The 16,538-nt window shown below is 41.0% G+C and overlaps 1 protein-coding gene across 1 annotated transcript in view; it reads left to right on the top strand.

The window, feature by feature from the left end:
• The first annotated feature begins 3,122 nt into the window (after nucleotides 1–3,122).
• Nucleotides 3,123–16,538, top strand: part of LOC135111615 (probable G-protein coupled receptor CG31760) — a 109,531-nt gene continuing 96,115 nt past the window's right edge. The window contains 1 exon segment of the mRNA XM_064025116.1: nucleotides 3,123–3,935. The gene's annotated coding sequence lies outside the window, so the exon portion shown is untranslated.

The raw sequence follows: 16,538 nt of genomic DNA, 5'->3' as shown, positions 1-16,538 counted from the left end.
GGCGAATTCTTATATATATATTTTTTTGTCTTCGTTCACAATTTTAGTCAATTTAGAGTTCGTGTACCATGGTTTAGAAGAGGAAGAGGAGGCATGCATCTCAAAATCTTAACACTAAACGGACTGTACTTCTTTCGTGCAGTGCCGTCTTTATCACATCCTCTCCGTCTGTCATAGCTCCATCACACTTCCAGCTCTCAGCACCACACCTTCCTCCGCCCATCACACTCACAGTAACCCTTAGCATTCCTCCACCATCTCCTCATCATCGCATCCCAGCTATCAACATCCATCTACATCTCTCCACCACTCCATATCAGCATTCCACATCATTCTTCCTCTACCCACCACCTTTGCATCACCACATCTCAGGTATCCATCCACATCTCTCCACCTCTCCACGTCTCAGCATTCCACAGCATTCCTCCTCTGTCCACCTTCTCTATTACTCCGCACCACCTCATACCCTCACAAGCACGTATGCCAAGCCAGCAGGAAAATCGTAGTGTCTTGGATGGTTTCCCTGCTTGTGTGAAGTTGTGGAAACTGAAAGGGTGTTGTGGGGTGTCTGCGAGGAAGTTTGAGCCCAGTCCCTTCCTCCCACGCCAGCTGAGTGTTGAGTTTGGGTGTATGATCAGTGTTAGGGGGAGCGACTCCATGTATTGCGTGCATGACTGCTTGTGTATGTGTGTGTTGTTGTTGGTGGTGGTGGTGGTGGTGGTGTTGAGATAGTGTTGTTGTTGTTGTAGTTCCTGTCATCTCTCTCATCACTACTATCATTAGTTATCACCATCATCATTACACGCCAGTCTCCATGTAGCCTTCCCCCTCCCTCTCTCTCTCACTCTCTGCGTTCTCTTCCATCACCGAGCTAAGCAATTATCTATCCACACCCTGCATTATTATTATTATTATTATTATTATTATTATTATTATTATTATTATCATTATTATTATTATTACTATCATTATTATTATTTGGTTCTCTCTCTTGTTCAATATATCAAGTTTCCAGAGAGAGAGAGAGAGAGAGAGAGAGAGAGAGAGAGAGAGAGAGAGAGAGAGAGAGAGAGAGAGAGACTGATAGTTTACGTGCCTTCCCTCAGTGAGTAAGTAAAGTTTGCATTTTTGAGAGTAAACAAAGCAGAGAAAACTCTCGGTTGCTTGTCGGCAGTCTGCTAACAACTCACTCTCTCTCTCTCTCTCTCTCTCTCTCTCTCTCTCTCTCTCTCTCTCTGCTGTCATTTCCCTACACGCTTCCCCTCTTCCTACGTATTCTCCCTCTCCCTCCTCTCACATTATCATTACTCTCCCTTTCTCTCACCTCCCCTCCCCCTCCTCCACATCACTCCCCTTCCTCCTCTTCCTCCCTCCCATCCACACTGGCATCCTCGTCTCCCTATCCCTTCCTCCTTTCTCTCTCTCCCTTCTCTGCATTGTCTTCCTTTAATCTTCTTCCACATCTCCGTCTTTACCCCTTCCTCTTTTCCTCAGTCCCCTCTACTGTTTCCTCCACCTTCTCCTCACCTCTCCCTCTCTCTCTCTCTCTCTCTCTCCCCCATTCCTTAGCCTTCCACATCTCCATCCTTCCCCCTTTCCCTTTCCTCACCACCCAATTTGTTTCCTTTACCTTGCTATCTCCCCCCTCTCCTCCCCCGCCCCTCTCCCACCATCCTCTCTACCTCTCCCAACAAACGCAATAAAAGCCGTGCGGTCGAGGCAGGGAGGGAGAGAGGGAGGGAGAGGGAGGAAGAGGAGCAATGATTATAGTCAATACAAAATTCTGAATACAGGGGCAAAAAAGAAGGAATTTGTAATTAGGAACTTGCGTGTGTTGGTGGTGGTGGTGGTGATGGTGGTGGTGGTGGTGGTGGTGGTGGTGGTGGTGGTGGTCTAATTAATGCCATGTATCAGTGATTCTATCCGTCTATGTATGTATTAAATGAACGCACCAGGCTTGTCTATTTGAATTTATTAGTATATATATATATTTTTTTCCCCCCCTTCTTTAGTGTGGTGGTGGTGGTGGTGGTGGCGGTGGTAGTGATTTAAACCCTGTCACTCTGGTACACGGATGTTCGAATATAATGAAGCACAGGCTGGTTAATTTACTGATGTAGCCCTTTTGTGAGGCCTGTCCTGTATGTATGCACAGTATGTATGTATGTATGTATGTATGTATGGCTTGTGTGGTTTTGGTAATACTGAAGTGGCAGTGGTGGTGGTGGTGGTGGTGGACAGTGTGGTGAGGGGGGAGGGGTGGAGCAAAGGCGGGGGACATGGGAAGTGGATAGAAATGTGGAGATATTGTGGATAGTAGCATTTTATTGATGTGGAAGAGTGGAAGAGGTAAAAAGTTTAGAAGGGATAATGGTGAAAGGAGGGGAGGAGGAGGAGGAGGAGGAAGAGGAGGAGGAGGAGGTGAAGGGTTCCTGTCAGTGGTGGATATGAGGGAAAGAAAGATGGGCTGTGGGAGGAGTGGATACAGACTAGTGGATGGGCGAGAGGATGTGGTGACGGAAGGGAGGAGTGGAGAGCCAGGTGGTGCTGGGAGCTGGCTAGGAGTGGATGATTGGTTGCTGATTGACAGACAGACAGACAGACAGACAGAGACAAATATTGGTAGAGAGTGGAGTGGAGGTAAGTGGATGTGATGTAGGAAATGAGTGGAGGACGAGTTAGTTGTGGAAGTATAATTAGACTAAAGAACAGATATTAGTGGGGTAGATGAGACAGACAGACGCACAGGCAGGCAGGCAGACAGACAGACACGGCTAGTTAGGGCAAAGTAGACGGAGGAACCAGGTGACGGAAGTGCTGGTGATGGTGGTGTTGATGATGATGGCGGAGGTGAGGAACAGACTGACAGACAGACAGACAGACAGACAGACAGACAAACGTATGGATGTAAGTAGAGGATCTGAGTGGCGTCAGACGAAAAGCGGCAAAGTGGTGCCAGTGGTGGTGGTGGTGGTGGTAGTGGCATAGATGAAGAACAGACACACAGACAGACAGAGGTAGGTAGATAGGTAGGCAGAAGAGCTAAGTGGCGTAAGATGAGAGGCGGCTGGCTGGCTGGCTGGCTAGTGGTGGCAGCGGCTGGTGCCTGGACGTGGCCCTGAGCGGCTCTCGCGGTGCCAGCTCATTCCCTCGCCAGCCACGGGGCGGAGAGGGTCACTCCGCGCCGCCGCTGCAGCCCCGCCCACCAGGCATCATGGGGCGCCTCACGCTCCTCGCACGCCCCGCAGCGCCCGCCTTCTGACGCCCGCTCAGGCCGCACGCACCTCTCGCCGCCCATGACAGGCTGGCACCGTGGGCGTGGAAGGCAGTGGGCTAAGGCAAGCGTTCAGACTGAGCTCCGTCACTTGTAGATGGTTCGCGATAAAAGGCCGCTGGTAGGCGTGGTGGTGTGCTGCTGCCGTGCTGGCGTGTGCTGGTGACGAGCGGTGGTGTGTGCGACAGGAAAAAGTCGGGTCACTCTAGTGGTGTTTTCTGTAGCCTTTACTTTTGTTTTGTTGACAGCGTGTGGCTTCAGTAATATCCGCACTTGTCGAGCCCTTCCTGAGGCTCCGCGGGACGTGAGGAAAGAGAGAAAGAAAAAAAGCATCATTATCAGAAAAACAGAAAGATAGGAGAGAGGAGTAACACTGAAATTCAAATCTACCGTGTGGATGCTGCTCATACCAAAACACGAATTAAGAGGAAAATACGAGTGAAAGCCGCGTGATCCAAGTGCTTATCTGATCCTTCGTGAGCAGCACCGCCACGCAAACCCAAGGACGCGTCACTGCTGAAGGAGAAATAAGGCAAGAGAGAAAGCATTACCAAGGGGGAGAGTATACACGTCACTGCTAACAGGACTGACGGGGACTGTCACGTCTACCACGCCAGCACGTCAGATTTCTTGAGGAGCTTCGCCCTGTACTGCTGCCGAGGTGAGTAATGCATCGTCATTACCTTCATCGTCATCATCAGCATAGTCACCATCGTCATCATCACCACAGGCATTAGGTAGATGTTTCGTTGACGCATATTTGTCAACGGAAAGTCACATGACGTAAAATATTCATACAGCGTTACGTATTCATATCCGACACACACACACACACACACACACACACACACACACACACACACGTCAGATATTCCATATTTGTTATCTCACTGCGTATTATACTTTTTCTTACTTTTCGTTATTTTCTTTTAATTCTTCGTCTTAGATTTGTTTTCGCCTGCGTTGACATAATTCTGTCTTCATCCATCCCTCGTCCTCTCTGATTTTAACTGTTCTATAGTTTGTTTCATCTTTTAATCGTTTCTTTATTAAACTGCACCTGGATTTTTCCTCACCTTTCGTCTATTTCCCTTTAATTCTTTCGTTTATCTTAGTTTTCGTTTTCGTTCTTTCATCGTTTTACTCTTCCAGTGTTCTTTGATCTTAACTACTCCACATTTTGTATTTACTTTTAATTACCTTGTATTAATTAATCGTTTTATTATAGAGTGGTTTTTCCCTTCTATTTGTCTTTAATTCTTCGTCTTATCTTCGTTGACCTATTTCGTCCTTCGTCTTTATCTTGGTGTCCTTAGATTTTAATTGCTGTATAGATTGTATTTACCTTTCACCATCTTCTGTTAACTGATCCTTATTACATTTTCTATCTGGCTTTAGTTCGCGTCCCACGTTGATTTACCTTCTACTTTTACGTATTCGGTAACTTGATAGCCCCGATGAGAGAAAGGAATTAAGAACGCGAGAGAAGGTAGACGCAATGAAAGGGAATACTAGAGTTCTAAGACTGTACTGGACTTTAATGCACTGATGGCAGACCTGTTTAAATAGTTGGAGGTTGTTTATATCACTCATGCATGGATATAGACGATAGACGGTTTTGTTTACTACGCAGGGCTGCCACGTGTAGGTCCGCTGGCTTGCTGCAACTCCCCTTTATGTCTTTCCACGTTCTTCACGCTCATTTATTTGTTTTTTTGATCGTTTTTTTTTTTTTTTTGCTGTCATTGAGTCTGGCCATAGACACTCACACACACACACTCACACACACACACACACACACACACACACACACACACACACACACACACACACACACAGAAAACGAAAAAAAGAATGAGCTCACTTTATATTGTGGTGCCTAAACGGATGATTGTGGGGGATTTGAAAAAGTTGGTTAATTTAGTTTGCTTAGGAGAGGAGATCCTGGAGAGGTTGCTTGTCACTGGTTCTCAGCTCGTCCCGGCCCACGCACCGCCTGCCAAAATGAATAGATGGGTAAAACAAATGAATAAATAAAATAAATGATAAGGAAATAATTAATAACTATAAAAAAACGAATTAGAGTAAAAATAAGGAAAAGAACAAGAAAAAAATAATAGGGAAATAGACGAAAAATATCATAGGCTACTAATTTTTGAGTATATAGAGTAAAAACAGCTTGATTTGAACAGCATCCCTCACAAACCAAACTCCGAAAAAAACTTACATGAAACAATAGACAAATAATATTTTTACCTCATTTTCCTTCCCTGGCAGACGTTTTTCTTATTTATTTATTTTTATTTTTTTGGCTTGGCTTCTCACTGACCCGCTTTCCAACCCCAAAAGCGCTATTTGATATTGCCCGGAGAATATCACTTTTCCCCAGCAAGCCGTTGCCTCTGTCTGGGCGTCATGCGCGACAAATATGAAAATATGCACCAAAGCACACAGTCACCAAGTACAGTGGGCGTGTAGCATTCAAAGGTCCGTATTCTGAGACTGCGCCGCACCTTCAGTACATTCAAAAGTCTCTAGTTGAAATTACAAGGTACAAAGGGCTCTACTTGAAGTTACACGGGTTTTTAAGGGTGTTTTTACGGTTCTAAAGACTCTAGTTGAAATTACAAGGTACAAAGGGCTCTACTTGAAGTTACACGGGTTTTTAAGGGTGTTTTTACGCTTCTAAAGACTCTAGTTGAAGTTTCACGGGTTTCAAAGACTCTAGTCGAAGTTACACGGGTTTTTAAGGGTATTTTACGGTTCGACAGATTCTAATTGAAGTTATATGGGCTTCTAAAGGTGTTTTATGGTTTAAAAGGCTCTAGTTGAAGTTTCATGGGTTTCTAAAGGTGTTTTTTAACGGTTCAAAAGGCTTTAGTTAAAGTTACACGGGTTTCTAAAGGTGTTTACGGTTCAAAATTTTCTAATCGAAGTTACTTTGGTAGAATAAGGATGTATATATCGTTAAAAAGGCTCTAATTGAAATTACACGGGCTTCTAGGGATGTTTTTACGATTCAGAAGGTTGTAGATGAAGTCTTTAAAGATATTTTTAAAGTTCGAGTGACAGATTAACAAAATTTCTACATTATCAACAGGAGAAACACCCTTGAGAACCCGGCTAACCATCTCTGTGGCCTTTGGAAATAGTCGTGGTGAGAGAGCAAGGGATTTCAGAGTACTTGCCTGTGTAATTTAGTGGTATAATCAAGTGTCATGAGCCCTCAGAGGTACCGTGTCATCTCGTTACCCGGCTAGTCTCTGTGAGGCGTTAGTTGTTGTTGTTGTTATCAGTGAAGAAGGAAAACCCATCTCCCGTCCAGCGATATTACTGAGGTGTTTTTGACGCGTCTCTCTGTGTCTCCTCCAGGCCTCGAGTTTTAATTACCGTGAGTGGCTGGTGATTCTAGGGAAGCTGGCCTGAATTAGATGGGTGTTAGTGTTGCTGTTGTTGTTGTTGTTGTTGGTGGTGGTGGTGTTGTGCTGGTAGTGGTTCTTCTTCGTCACTGTCTTCTTGTTCTTGTTCTTGTTCTTCGTTTTCTTTGCCCCATTATTTTCTTTTTGTTGTTTTCTATTTTTCTTCTCTTTCCTTCCTCGCCGCTTCGTTTTCTCTCCTCGCAGTTAGTAGTAGCAGTATTAGTATTAGTAGTAGTAGTAGTAGTAGTTGTTGTTGTTGTTGTTGTTCTTGTTCTTGTTCTCTTTGTTCTTGTTTTGTTCTCGTTCTTTTGTTCTTGTTCCTGTTCATCATCATCATCATCCTCATCATCTTCTTCTTCTACTTCTTTTTCTCTACCCCCGTCCTCCTCCTCCTCCTCCTCCTCCTCCTCCTCCTCCTCCTCCTCCTCCACGTCCTCCCACTCCTCATTTTGTTCACCTCAAGATTATAGTCATAGTTTCAACTCAACTTTCACGCTCTAACGTTCTTTTGAAAGTTCCCAGTACTAATTTGTGGGTCGTCTCTGCCTCTTCTCTCTTCTCCCTCTTCTAATGATGTGGCTTTTGAAATTTGGGGCGGGAATTCTCAGGTTGTCTCAGTACGTGTTAGATTTCACTTTGTTCGTTATAATGAGGCTAATTGGTTATAGAGTACTTTTTTTTCCATTTTTCCATCGTTTTTTTTCCTTTTTTGTTATTTTTTTCCAGTTGTTTTATTTTTATTTTAGTTTATTTTATTTGTTTATTTTAGGTTTTGGTTCCATTTCTAGTTCAGTTTTTATTTATTTTTTTTTTTCATTTCGTTTGGTTAAGTCAGTTGTTTGCGTAGTGAGGGTAGTTAGCTAATTTTTATGCTTTTTTTCTTTTTCTTTTCTTGTTCTTCTTGTATTATGATTTTTCTTGTTCCTACTACAATTCTTGTTCTTGTTCTTGTTCTCCTGGTTTCGTTTTTGTTCTTGTTCTTGTCCTTGTTCTTCTTATTCTTATTCTTATTCATATCATCATCATCATCATTATTATCACTACTACCACTATTCAAGCAGAGCAGTGTTCCCTCCCTCAGGACACGCCTCTCGCCATGCAGCAATGGGGGGAGGGAGAGAGGGAGGGAGGGAGGGAGGGAGTCACGAAGCGGAAAGACTGTCACATCAACTACCACCACCAGCCTAATGAACCACGAAGCAGCTGTGTAGTCGGTGGCAGTTCAAAGTCCTAGCAGCATTGAAAAGCTTGCTATCCAGTTTCCCTCATTTTTTCCCCCTAGACGAGCCTACTGAAGACTTACACCTTGAGAAGCGGAAAAAAAAGAACTGGTTTAATTGCCTCTCTCTGGAAAGTTGGGCAGAAAATAGAGTAAGGATGGTCGAGGTTGCTACTTTGGTTCCACGTGGGGTGTCTTGATACAGCTCCTCTCTTAATTAAACCAGTTTGTGTCATACCAAGGTGGAGGAGACAAAGCAGAGTGTTCCAAAGTTTGCCAGTGGAAAGGGTGGAGGAGTGAGGGTTGCTGGTTAAGTCTAGCATCAGTGAGGTGGACGAAAGTAAGAGTGGGGTGGGTGAAGGGGTGAGGTGTTGTGTAGCAGAGTGGATAAGACCGAATCAGGCAGAGTAGTATTCCATAGTTTACCAGTGAGAAGGGTGAAAGAGTGAAGGTAAAGGTGAAGTCTTGCATTAGTGAGGTGAACAGAATACAAATGAGACTGAAATGAAAGCGTTAACAGATTTAAAAGCACACTCAGGTAGAAGTTCCCTGAGTTAACCAGTGAAAGAGATGAGAGAGTGAAGATGCTTGTTAAGTCTTGCATCAGTGAGTTGGGCAGAATAAGAATGAGATTAATATGAAAGTCTTTATTTACCAGATTGAAGAGGGAAAAGTTAGGCAGAGAATCCTACAGTTTACCAGCGAAAGGGATGAGAGAGTGAAGATGCTGGTGAAGTCCTGCATCAGTGAGGTGGAGAAGATAGGAATGAGATTGGGATGAAAGCCTTACAAGATTTAAAAGGACAAAGCCGGGCAGAAGTTCCAATAGTTTACCAGTGAAAGGGGTGAGAGAGTGAAGGTATTGGTTAAGTCTTGCATTAGAAAGGTGGACAAAATAAGTGGCGAAAGTAAGCAGAAAGTTGTGAATAAAAATAAATAAATCAAAACTAGACAAAGAATTCCGGAGTTATAAGTGAAATGAATGAAGGAGTACAGATACTGGTTAAGTCTTGCATTAGGAAGGTGATCACAACAGATGGTGAGAGTAATCAGAGGGAGTGGAAGGTGTTGAGTGGCGGAGTGGTGGTGATCGCTATGTCGAGAGTCGTGTGCCGGTGTTGTGGCGGTGAGCGGATGTGGCGTGTGGCGGTGTGGTGTGTGGTGTCAGTATATCTAACACGCCTTGTTTTCTCATAAGAGTCACGAATTTTCAAAGGACACGGGGATGATCAGTTGAATTCCCGTTGGTGTTTTTCCCTCAGTAGTGGCGCAGATGGCTTATTAAACTATCACTGGAACCCTTATCCCTCTCAGACCTCCTAAGATTAATTACCCTTCAGAGAGATATGAAAATAGAGTACGTGTAAGTGGAGATGATGTTTAGTGCCGTCACTGGGAAGAATGTCATCTAAAGCTTAATACAGTCTTGTTACGATGCCAAGAAGATTAATCTCAAACTGACGTCGTGGTACTGATAGGCTTAAAGACTTGGAAACCCCCCTGTAACTTAATGATGTAATGATATCAAGAGTAATTTTGAACCGACGTCGCAGTGCTGACAGTGGTGCTCTTGAAAATCCCGGTAAATTAATTTTGTAATATGAGGAATGAAAATAGAACTGTTATTGTGGTACTGATAGGGTTAAAGACTCTTGGAAACCCTTATAACTTAACCTGATAGTGATATCAATAGTAATTTTAAACTGACGTCTTGGTAGTGACAAGGTTAAAACACTCTTGAAAACCCCAGTAACTTCATCTTGTAGTGATATGAAGAATGAAAATTAAACTATTATTGTGGTACTGATAGAGTAGAAACACTCTTAAAACCCCCTTAATTTAATCTTGTAATGTTATCAAGAATGAAATTAAATTAACGTTGCTATAGTAATAGGCTTAAACCACTCTTGGAAATCCCTGAATCCCTGGTATAAGAATAAATGTTAGACTGATATTGTGCTGCAGACAAGAGCAGAATCCTCTCGCAGACCCCGATAACTTAATATAAAACTGGTGATAGAATTCAAAACACACTCGGAAACCCCGATATAATGTCTTGTAAAGTAAAGTAAAGAAAGAACAAACGAGATAAGAAGCAAAGTCACAAATGTAATGCCTTGTAAAGTAAAGTAACAAAGAATAAGTGAGATAAGTAGCAAAGTCACAAATGTAATGTCTTGTAAAGTAAGTCAAGTAACAAAGAATAAGTGAGATAAGTAGCAAAGTCACAAATCCATGAACTTGCGTCACTCACATCCATTGTTATTATTATTATTATTTTTTCCCGGCAACGTTAAGCCCTTTAATCTGGTGACGATACCCTCACAGGACGTGGCGACTCAGAGGTGATCAGCAGAACAGAGGACAGAGGGCCGTATTCAGACACACTTTGCTCTCTCACCACAACTATTTTCAAAGGCCATAAAGATGATTAGCAGGGTTCTCAAGAGTGTTTCTCCTGTTAGTAACGTAGAAATTTTGTTAAAACTGTCATTAGAACCAATAAAAAAACTTGAAACATTTTGCTCTCTCACCAGGACAATTTTCAAAGGCCATGGAGGTGACTGGCCGAGTTCTCAAGAATGCTTCTGCTGTTAATAATGTAGAAATCTTGTTAATCTATCACCAGAACCATAAAAAACCCTGTTAATAATGTAGAAATCTTGTTAATCTATCACCAGAACCATAAAAAACCCTGTTAATAATATATAAATCTTGTTATTTCTTGTAGTGACAGTGATTCTCTTGAAAAAATCCAAGTAACTTAATTTCGTAATATGAGGAATGAAAATAAAACTGTTATTGTGGTACTGATAGGCTTAAAGACTCTTGGAAACCCTTATAACTTAACCTTGAAATAATATCAAGAGTAATTTTTGAACCGACGTCATGGTACTGATAGAGGTTTCCAAAGATCATTAGTTAGGTTTTCAAGAGTAGAAATCTTGTAAATCATTCACTAGAACCATAAAAAAACACCCTTAAAAACCCGTGTCACGTCAACTAGAGGGATTTGAAAACAGTGGAGGTGCGGCGCAGTGTTTCAGAATACGGTCGCTGAGTGAACGTATATGAACCGCTTCAGTCGTCACGCTGTGGTTCACTTTTACGGTTCATCGCGTTGATTCTGCCATTTTTCGGTTTGCAGGTTTCCATAACGGTTTTAGGAGTGCTATTTTTAGAGGTAAGCGTCCTTTTTTTTTATGGTTTCATGTGTGTGTGTGTGTGTGTGTGTTTGTGTGTAGTCGTCCATGAAAATCCCAGGCAAAATAATACGCCGTGATGAACTCCCTTCCAGACTTCACCTAAACTAACCTAATTTATCGTGACATGATTTTTTTTTTATTATTATTTTTAGGGGGATGAAAGTTGAATCTCGTGAGTGGAATGCTGGTGGGTATAGGGGTGGTGGTGGTGGTGGAATAGATAGAGAGAGAGAGAGAGAGAGAGTGTGTACGTTGTTGTTGTTGTTGTTGTTGTTGTTGCTGCTGCTGCTCTCCTTTTTTTTTCTTTTCTCCTCTTCTTCTTTTTCTTTTTTTCATTTCATTTTTTCTTCTTTTTCTTTTACTTCTTCCTCCCTCTCTTCTTCTTCCTCACTCTCTTCTTCTTTTCTTCTTCGTCTTCTTCCTCCTCCTCTTCTTTTCTTCTTTTTCTTTTCTTTATCATCATCATCATCATCATCATCATCATCATCATCTTCTTCTTCTTGTTCTTGTTCTTGTTCTTGTTCTTCTTCTTCTTCTTCTTCTTCTTCTTCTTCGTCTTCTTCTTCTTCTTCTCCTTTTCTTCTTCCTATTATTATAACGCTGGCCTGGGGTGGGCTGTATGTAGCTATTAAGAAGGGATGAACAGACACACAAATAAATAGACGAGTAAAATACATAAATAGATGAACAAACAGATAGACAGTTAGATAGACAGATACTAAATAAAGACAAAACAAACTTTTCCCGCTGACCAAAAAAAAAAAAAAAAAATTGTATGCGTGTGTGTGAGGCAGAATCGAACCTATAACATTAGACAAGCACTTTACCACATAGCCACTCGGACCCGCTGGCAGGAATATGAAAAAAGGAGGAGGAGGAGGAGGAGGAGGAGGAGGAGGTGGATGATGTGAGAGGAGAGAGGAGAGGAAAGCACCTATAAAGTGAGAGAACAGAGTGTTGGAATACGTAATAGAGGGAGGAAGGGAGAGAGGGAGAGAGAGAGGGAGAGGGAAAGAGGGAGAGTGGTGGTGAGTGTGAGAGATCGGGTGTGTGGACAGGAGGCAGAGAGAGGGAAAGAGAAAGAGGGAAGGAGGGAGGAGTGGTTTGAGGAATAGAGGGAGGGAGTGAGGGGAGGAGGGGGGTGGTGTGTGAGGGATGGGGTGTGTGGACAGGATCGAATGACCGGTTTCCTATCTGTGGTCGCTGCCCTTGGGGATTGAAGATGGTGACAGAGAACGTAAACTGATAAAGAGATAGATAGCCAGCCAGCCAGCCAGCCAGCCAGCAAGACAACCATCAGCTAGTTAGTTAGTTAAAGAGATAGATAGATAGATAGATGGATAAATAGACAGATAGACAGTTATTAAGCTAGTGAGATAGATAGACAGATAGATAGATAGATAGACAGACAGAGCCAGACAGTCATCAAGCTAGTTAGAGAGAGAGAGAGAGAGAGAGAGAGAGAGAGAGAGAGAGAGAGAGAGAGAGAGAGAGAGAGAGAGAGAGAGGCTGCTAAGTGAATAAAAAAGATATAGACAGATGGATTAACAAAACGAATTATAGATTAACAGATAGATTGATAAAAAAAATAGAAAGATAAAAATGTAGATAGAGGAAAATAGATTGATGATGACGAGATGACGAGGCTGATGATGATGATGGTGGTGATGAATATGATGATGGTGATGATGGTGACTACGAAGACAGTGATGATGATAAGGGAGATTTTTTTTTGTTTTGATTTTATTTTTCTCCCTATGATGATGATGATGATGATGATGATGATGAAATAACAAGACGTGCATGAACATTATTTTTGTCTCATTTGGTTGGCGTTCATTAAAGAGCCACACACACACACACTCACACACACACACACACACACACACACACACACACACACACACACAGGCATCATTTGGACAGCTGCTGCTCCATGGAAACATTAATATGTATAACACTGCAATATTTATGTCCGGTTCAATGCCTAGATTAATTTATGTTGAAGTTGTTTTGTTTGTTTTAATTTTACGACTCTTTTTTTTTTTTTTTCTTTTTCTTTCTTTTTTTTTTTTTTTTTTAGCTTAGTTCTTGTTTGGTGTTTATTGGATATTTGGAAGTGAAAATAGTAAGTAAGGAGGTTTTTTTTTTTCTTTTTTTTTTTAGATAACTTTATTTTGAGTGTTTGTTTTATTTATTTATTTGTTTTCTTATCGTATTTATTTATTTATTTGTTTGTTTGTTTTATTTCATTATTATTATTATTATTTTTGTGGGTGACTTTCGTTTTTTTTTTTTTTTTGCTTCTGTTTGTCATTCGTTGGAAAATTTGGAAGTGAGAAAAAAATATTAGGAAGATAATTTTATTTATAACTAACTTCTTTTTTTTGTATTTGTTTCGTTTGATTTTATCGTTCTATTTTATATTATTACTTTATTCTGTTTCTTAAGACTTTATTCACTGCTGTATGGAAATAAAGAAAAAAAATCAGGAAGGTAATTTAATTTATAACTTTTTTTATTTTTTTCTGTTTATTTGTGTATTTATTTATTTATTTATTTATCCAATTTATTTATTTATTCATTTATTTATTTATTGGTGGCATTTTACCTCCTGTTTGTTATTGGTGGAGGTTTGGACATAAAAATAAAACAAGGAAGGGCATTTTTAGTAACTTTTAAACCTTATATTCATTTTTTAGTTAATCTTGTTATTTTTTTACCATTTACTGAAGTTTAAAATCTAATTCTTTCGTGTCATTAGATAAATAGAAGAAAAAAAAAATGAACAAGACATAAAACAATAACGAAGAGAGAGAGAGAAAAAAAAATAATAATAACCTTGAGATTCTAATACAATAAACAGGAAAGGGAAGCAACACACCACGAAAGAGAAACGTTTATGGGAATATATTAATGAAAGACTGGCTGACATAGAGAAACGTTTTGGCTCCCTCACTGTGACATTCAACCACCCACAGCACTACAGGCGATGAATTCCTTATGAGCATCGACAGGAAATTGGGGGGGGGGGAAGGGAGGGGGACTAAAAAAATGTATATAGCCATTTCTAGTCTGTATAATGACTGGAAATGGCTGTAGGGGAGGAAGAAATGGTGAATGGTCAGAGAGAGAGAGAGAGAGAGAGAGAGAGAGAGAGAGAGAGAGAGAACATACCAAATAATGAAAAAAAAGTGTAAATTCAGTTTATTTTATACTTCATGTTCATTGATAAAAGGGAGTACGAAGGGAGAGAGAGGAGGAAAGAAAGGAAGAATAAGGAAAAAATATAGATTAGGGTAGTAATTAAAGGAACATGTACGAAATATGTATGTATGTATATGTATGTATGTATGTATGTATGTATGTAGGTTAGGTGTTGATTTCAATGTATTTCATCCAAGTTTATTGAGGAAAGGAAAAGAGGAAGGAGAGAGAGACGCAAAAGAAAAAGAAAGAAGAAGAAGAAGAAAGAAGTAGGCATAGGGAAGAAAAAAAGCGCCAATTATAGTTAGATTAATAAGGCGAAGAAGAAGAAGAAGAAGAAGAAGAAGAAGAAGAAGAAGAAGAAGAAGAAGAACTGGTTAGACAAATAGATGATGAGAAAAATTTAATGGCCGTGAGAAAACAAAGAATAAATCAGATCTCTCTCTCTCTCTCTCTCTCTCTCTCTCCTCTCTCTCTCTCTCTCTCTCTCTCTCTCTCTCTCTCTCTCTCTCTCTCTCTCTCTCTCTCTAAGGATCATCTGCTTCATCTTATGTTTTCCCCACCACCTCCTCTTTCCACAGACTCACGCAACAGCAGTCATGGAAACAGAGAGAGGGAAGGAGAGAAAGAGGGGGGAGAGGAAGAGGAAAAAAAGAGGAGGGAGGAAAGAGGAGGGAAGACAGATGATTTATAGAGAGAAGTAAGGAAAGAGGAAGGAAAGGAAGATTGAAGGAAAGAAAGGGAGGATGTAATTGTGAAGGAAGGAGGAAGAGAGGGGATAAAGAAAGAAATGAAGGAAGTAAAAGGAGAGAAGACAAGAGGATTGGAGAGGAAGAGGAGGAAGAGGGAAGGAGGGGAGGGAGGTAAGGGAAGGTAATGAATAGAATGGGGGAGTGAAAGAGAATTGAAGGAGAGGAAGAAGAGGAAGAGGGAAGGAATGAGGGAGATGATATAGAAAAATAACAGAAGAAGCAATGATAGGTGGACGAAAAGAGGATTGAAAGAAAGGAGGAAAGGTGAAATAGTGAATGAAGGAGGAAGAGAAGAGAGAAAGGGAGGAAGGAAAGAGAGGAAGTAAGGATGTAAGAAAGACTGAACAGATAAAAGTAAAGAAAGAAGGAGAGAATGAAAGAAAGAAATGAAGGAAAAAGAAAAGAGGAGGAAGTAGAATATAAGGAAGAAGGGAAGAGAAAATGAGGAAGACGAAGTGAGGAAAAGAAGGAAAGAGAAAATAAAGACAGCAAGAATAAAAAGTGGAGGAAGAAAGGAAAGAAGGAAGACGAATAAAAAAAAAGAAGTAACGAAGAAAGAAAGAAAAAAAAAGAAGGGAAAAGAAGAAAGTGAGGAGGAAGGAAGGAAGGAAGGAGAAGAAAAAAGTTAAAAAGAAGAAAGAAAAAAGAAACGAAAGAAAGAAAGAAAAAATAAGAGAGAAATGAATAAGAAAGTGTAATACGCGAAGATGAAAAACTAAAAGAAAAAAAAATGAGAAAAGAAAGAGAATTAGTAGTAACTGAAGCATTACCGTCGATTATTAAGCCTGGTGTTGAATATTTGATGGTGTGTGCAATGCGTGAGTGGCGGGAAGGAGGAGGGAGGAAGGAGAGAGGCGGAACAAAGCTGGTGGGGACGCGAGACGGGTGTAAGGGTGAGAGACACAGCACTCAGAAATTCAGTAACTTGCTACGCTTAGTCCCCAATATAACCGCCAATATACTTACTGTTCTTCCCTCCCAGCACCTCCACTACTTTTCAGAGGTTGCACAGGTTTTTAAGGATGCTTTTATGGTTCCAGTGACAGATTAACAAGATTTCTGCGTTGTTAACAGGAGAAACAAGCTTGAAAACCTCCACCACTTTCAAAAGGCTCTGGTTGAAGTTGCACAGGTTTTTTCAGGGTGTTTTTAAGATTCCAGTGACAGATGAGCAAGATTTCTGCGTTGTTAACAGGAGAAACAAGCACGAGAACCTCCACTATTTTCAAAAGGCTCTAGTTGAAGTTGCACAGGTTTTTTTCAGGGTGTTTTTATGATACCAGTGACAGATTAACAAGATTTCTGCATTGTTAACAAGAAAAACAGTCTTGAGAACCGGGCTAATCATCTCCGTGGCCTTTGAAAATAGTCATGGTGAGAAACCAAAGTGTTTCTGAATACCTATCTATCTATCTACCCATCCACCCATCAGTCAACCAGTCTATCCAGCAACTTATTACA

Source organism: Scylla paramamosain, chromosome 22 (assembly GCF_035594125.1).
Source record: "Scylla paramamosain isolate STU-SP2022 chromosome 22, ASM3559412v1, whole genome shotgun sequence".
Taxonomy (NCBI): domain Eukaryota; kingdom Metazoa; phylum Arthropoda; class Malacostraca; order Decapoda; family Portunidae; genus Scylla; species Scylla paramamosain.
Note: the sequence above shows the minus strand (reverse complement) of the source record. Positions and strands in the feature narration are given on the sequence as shown.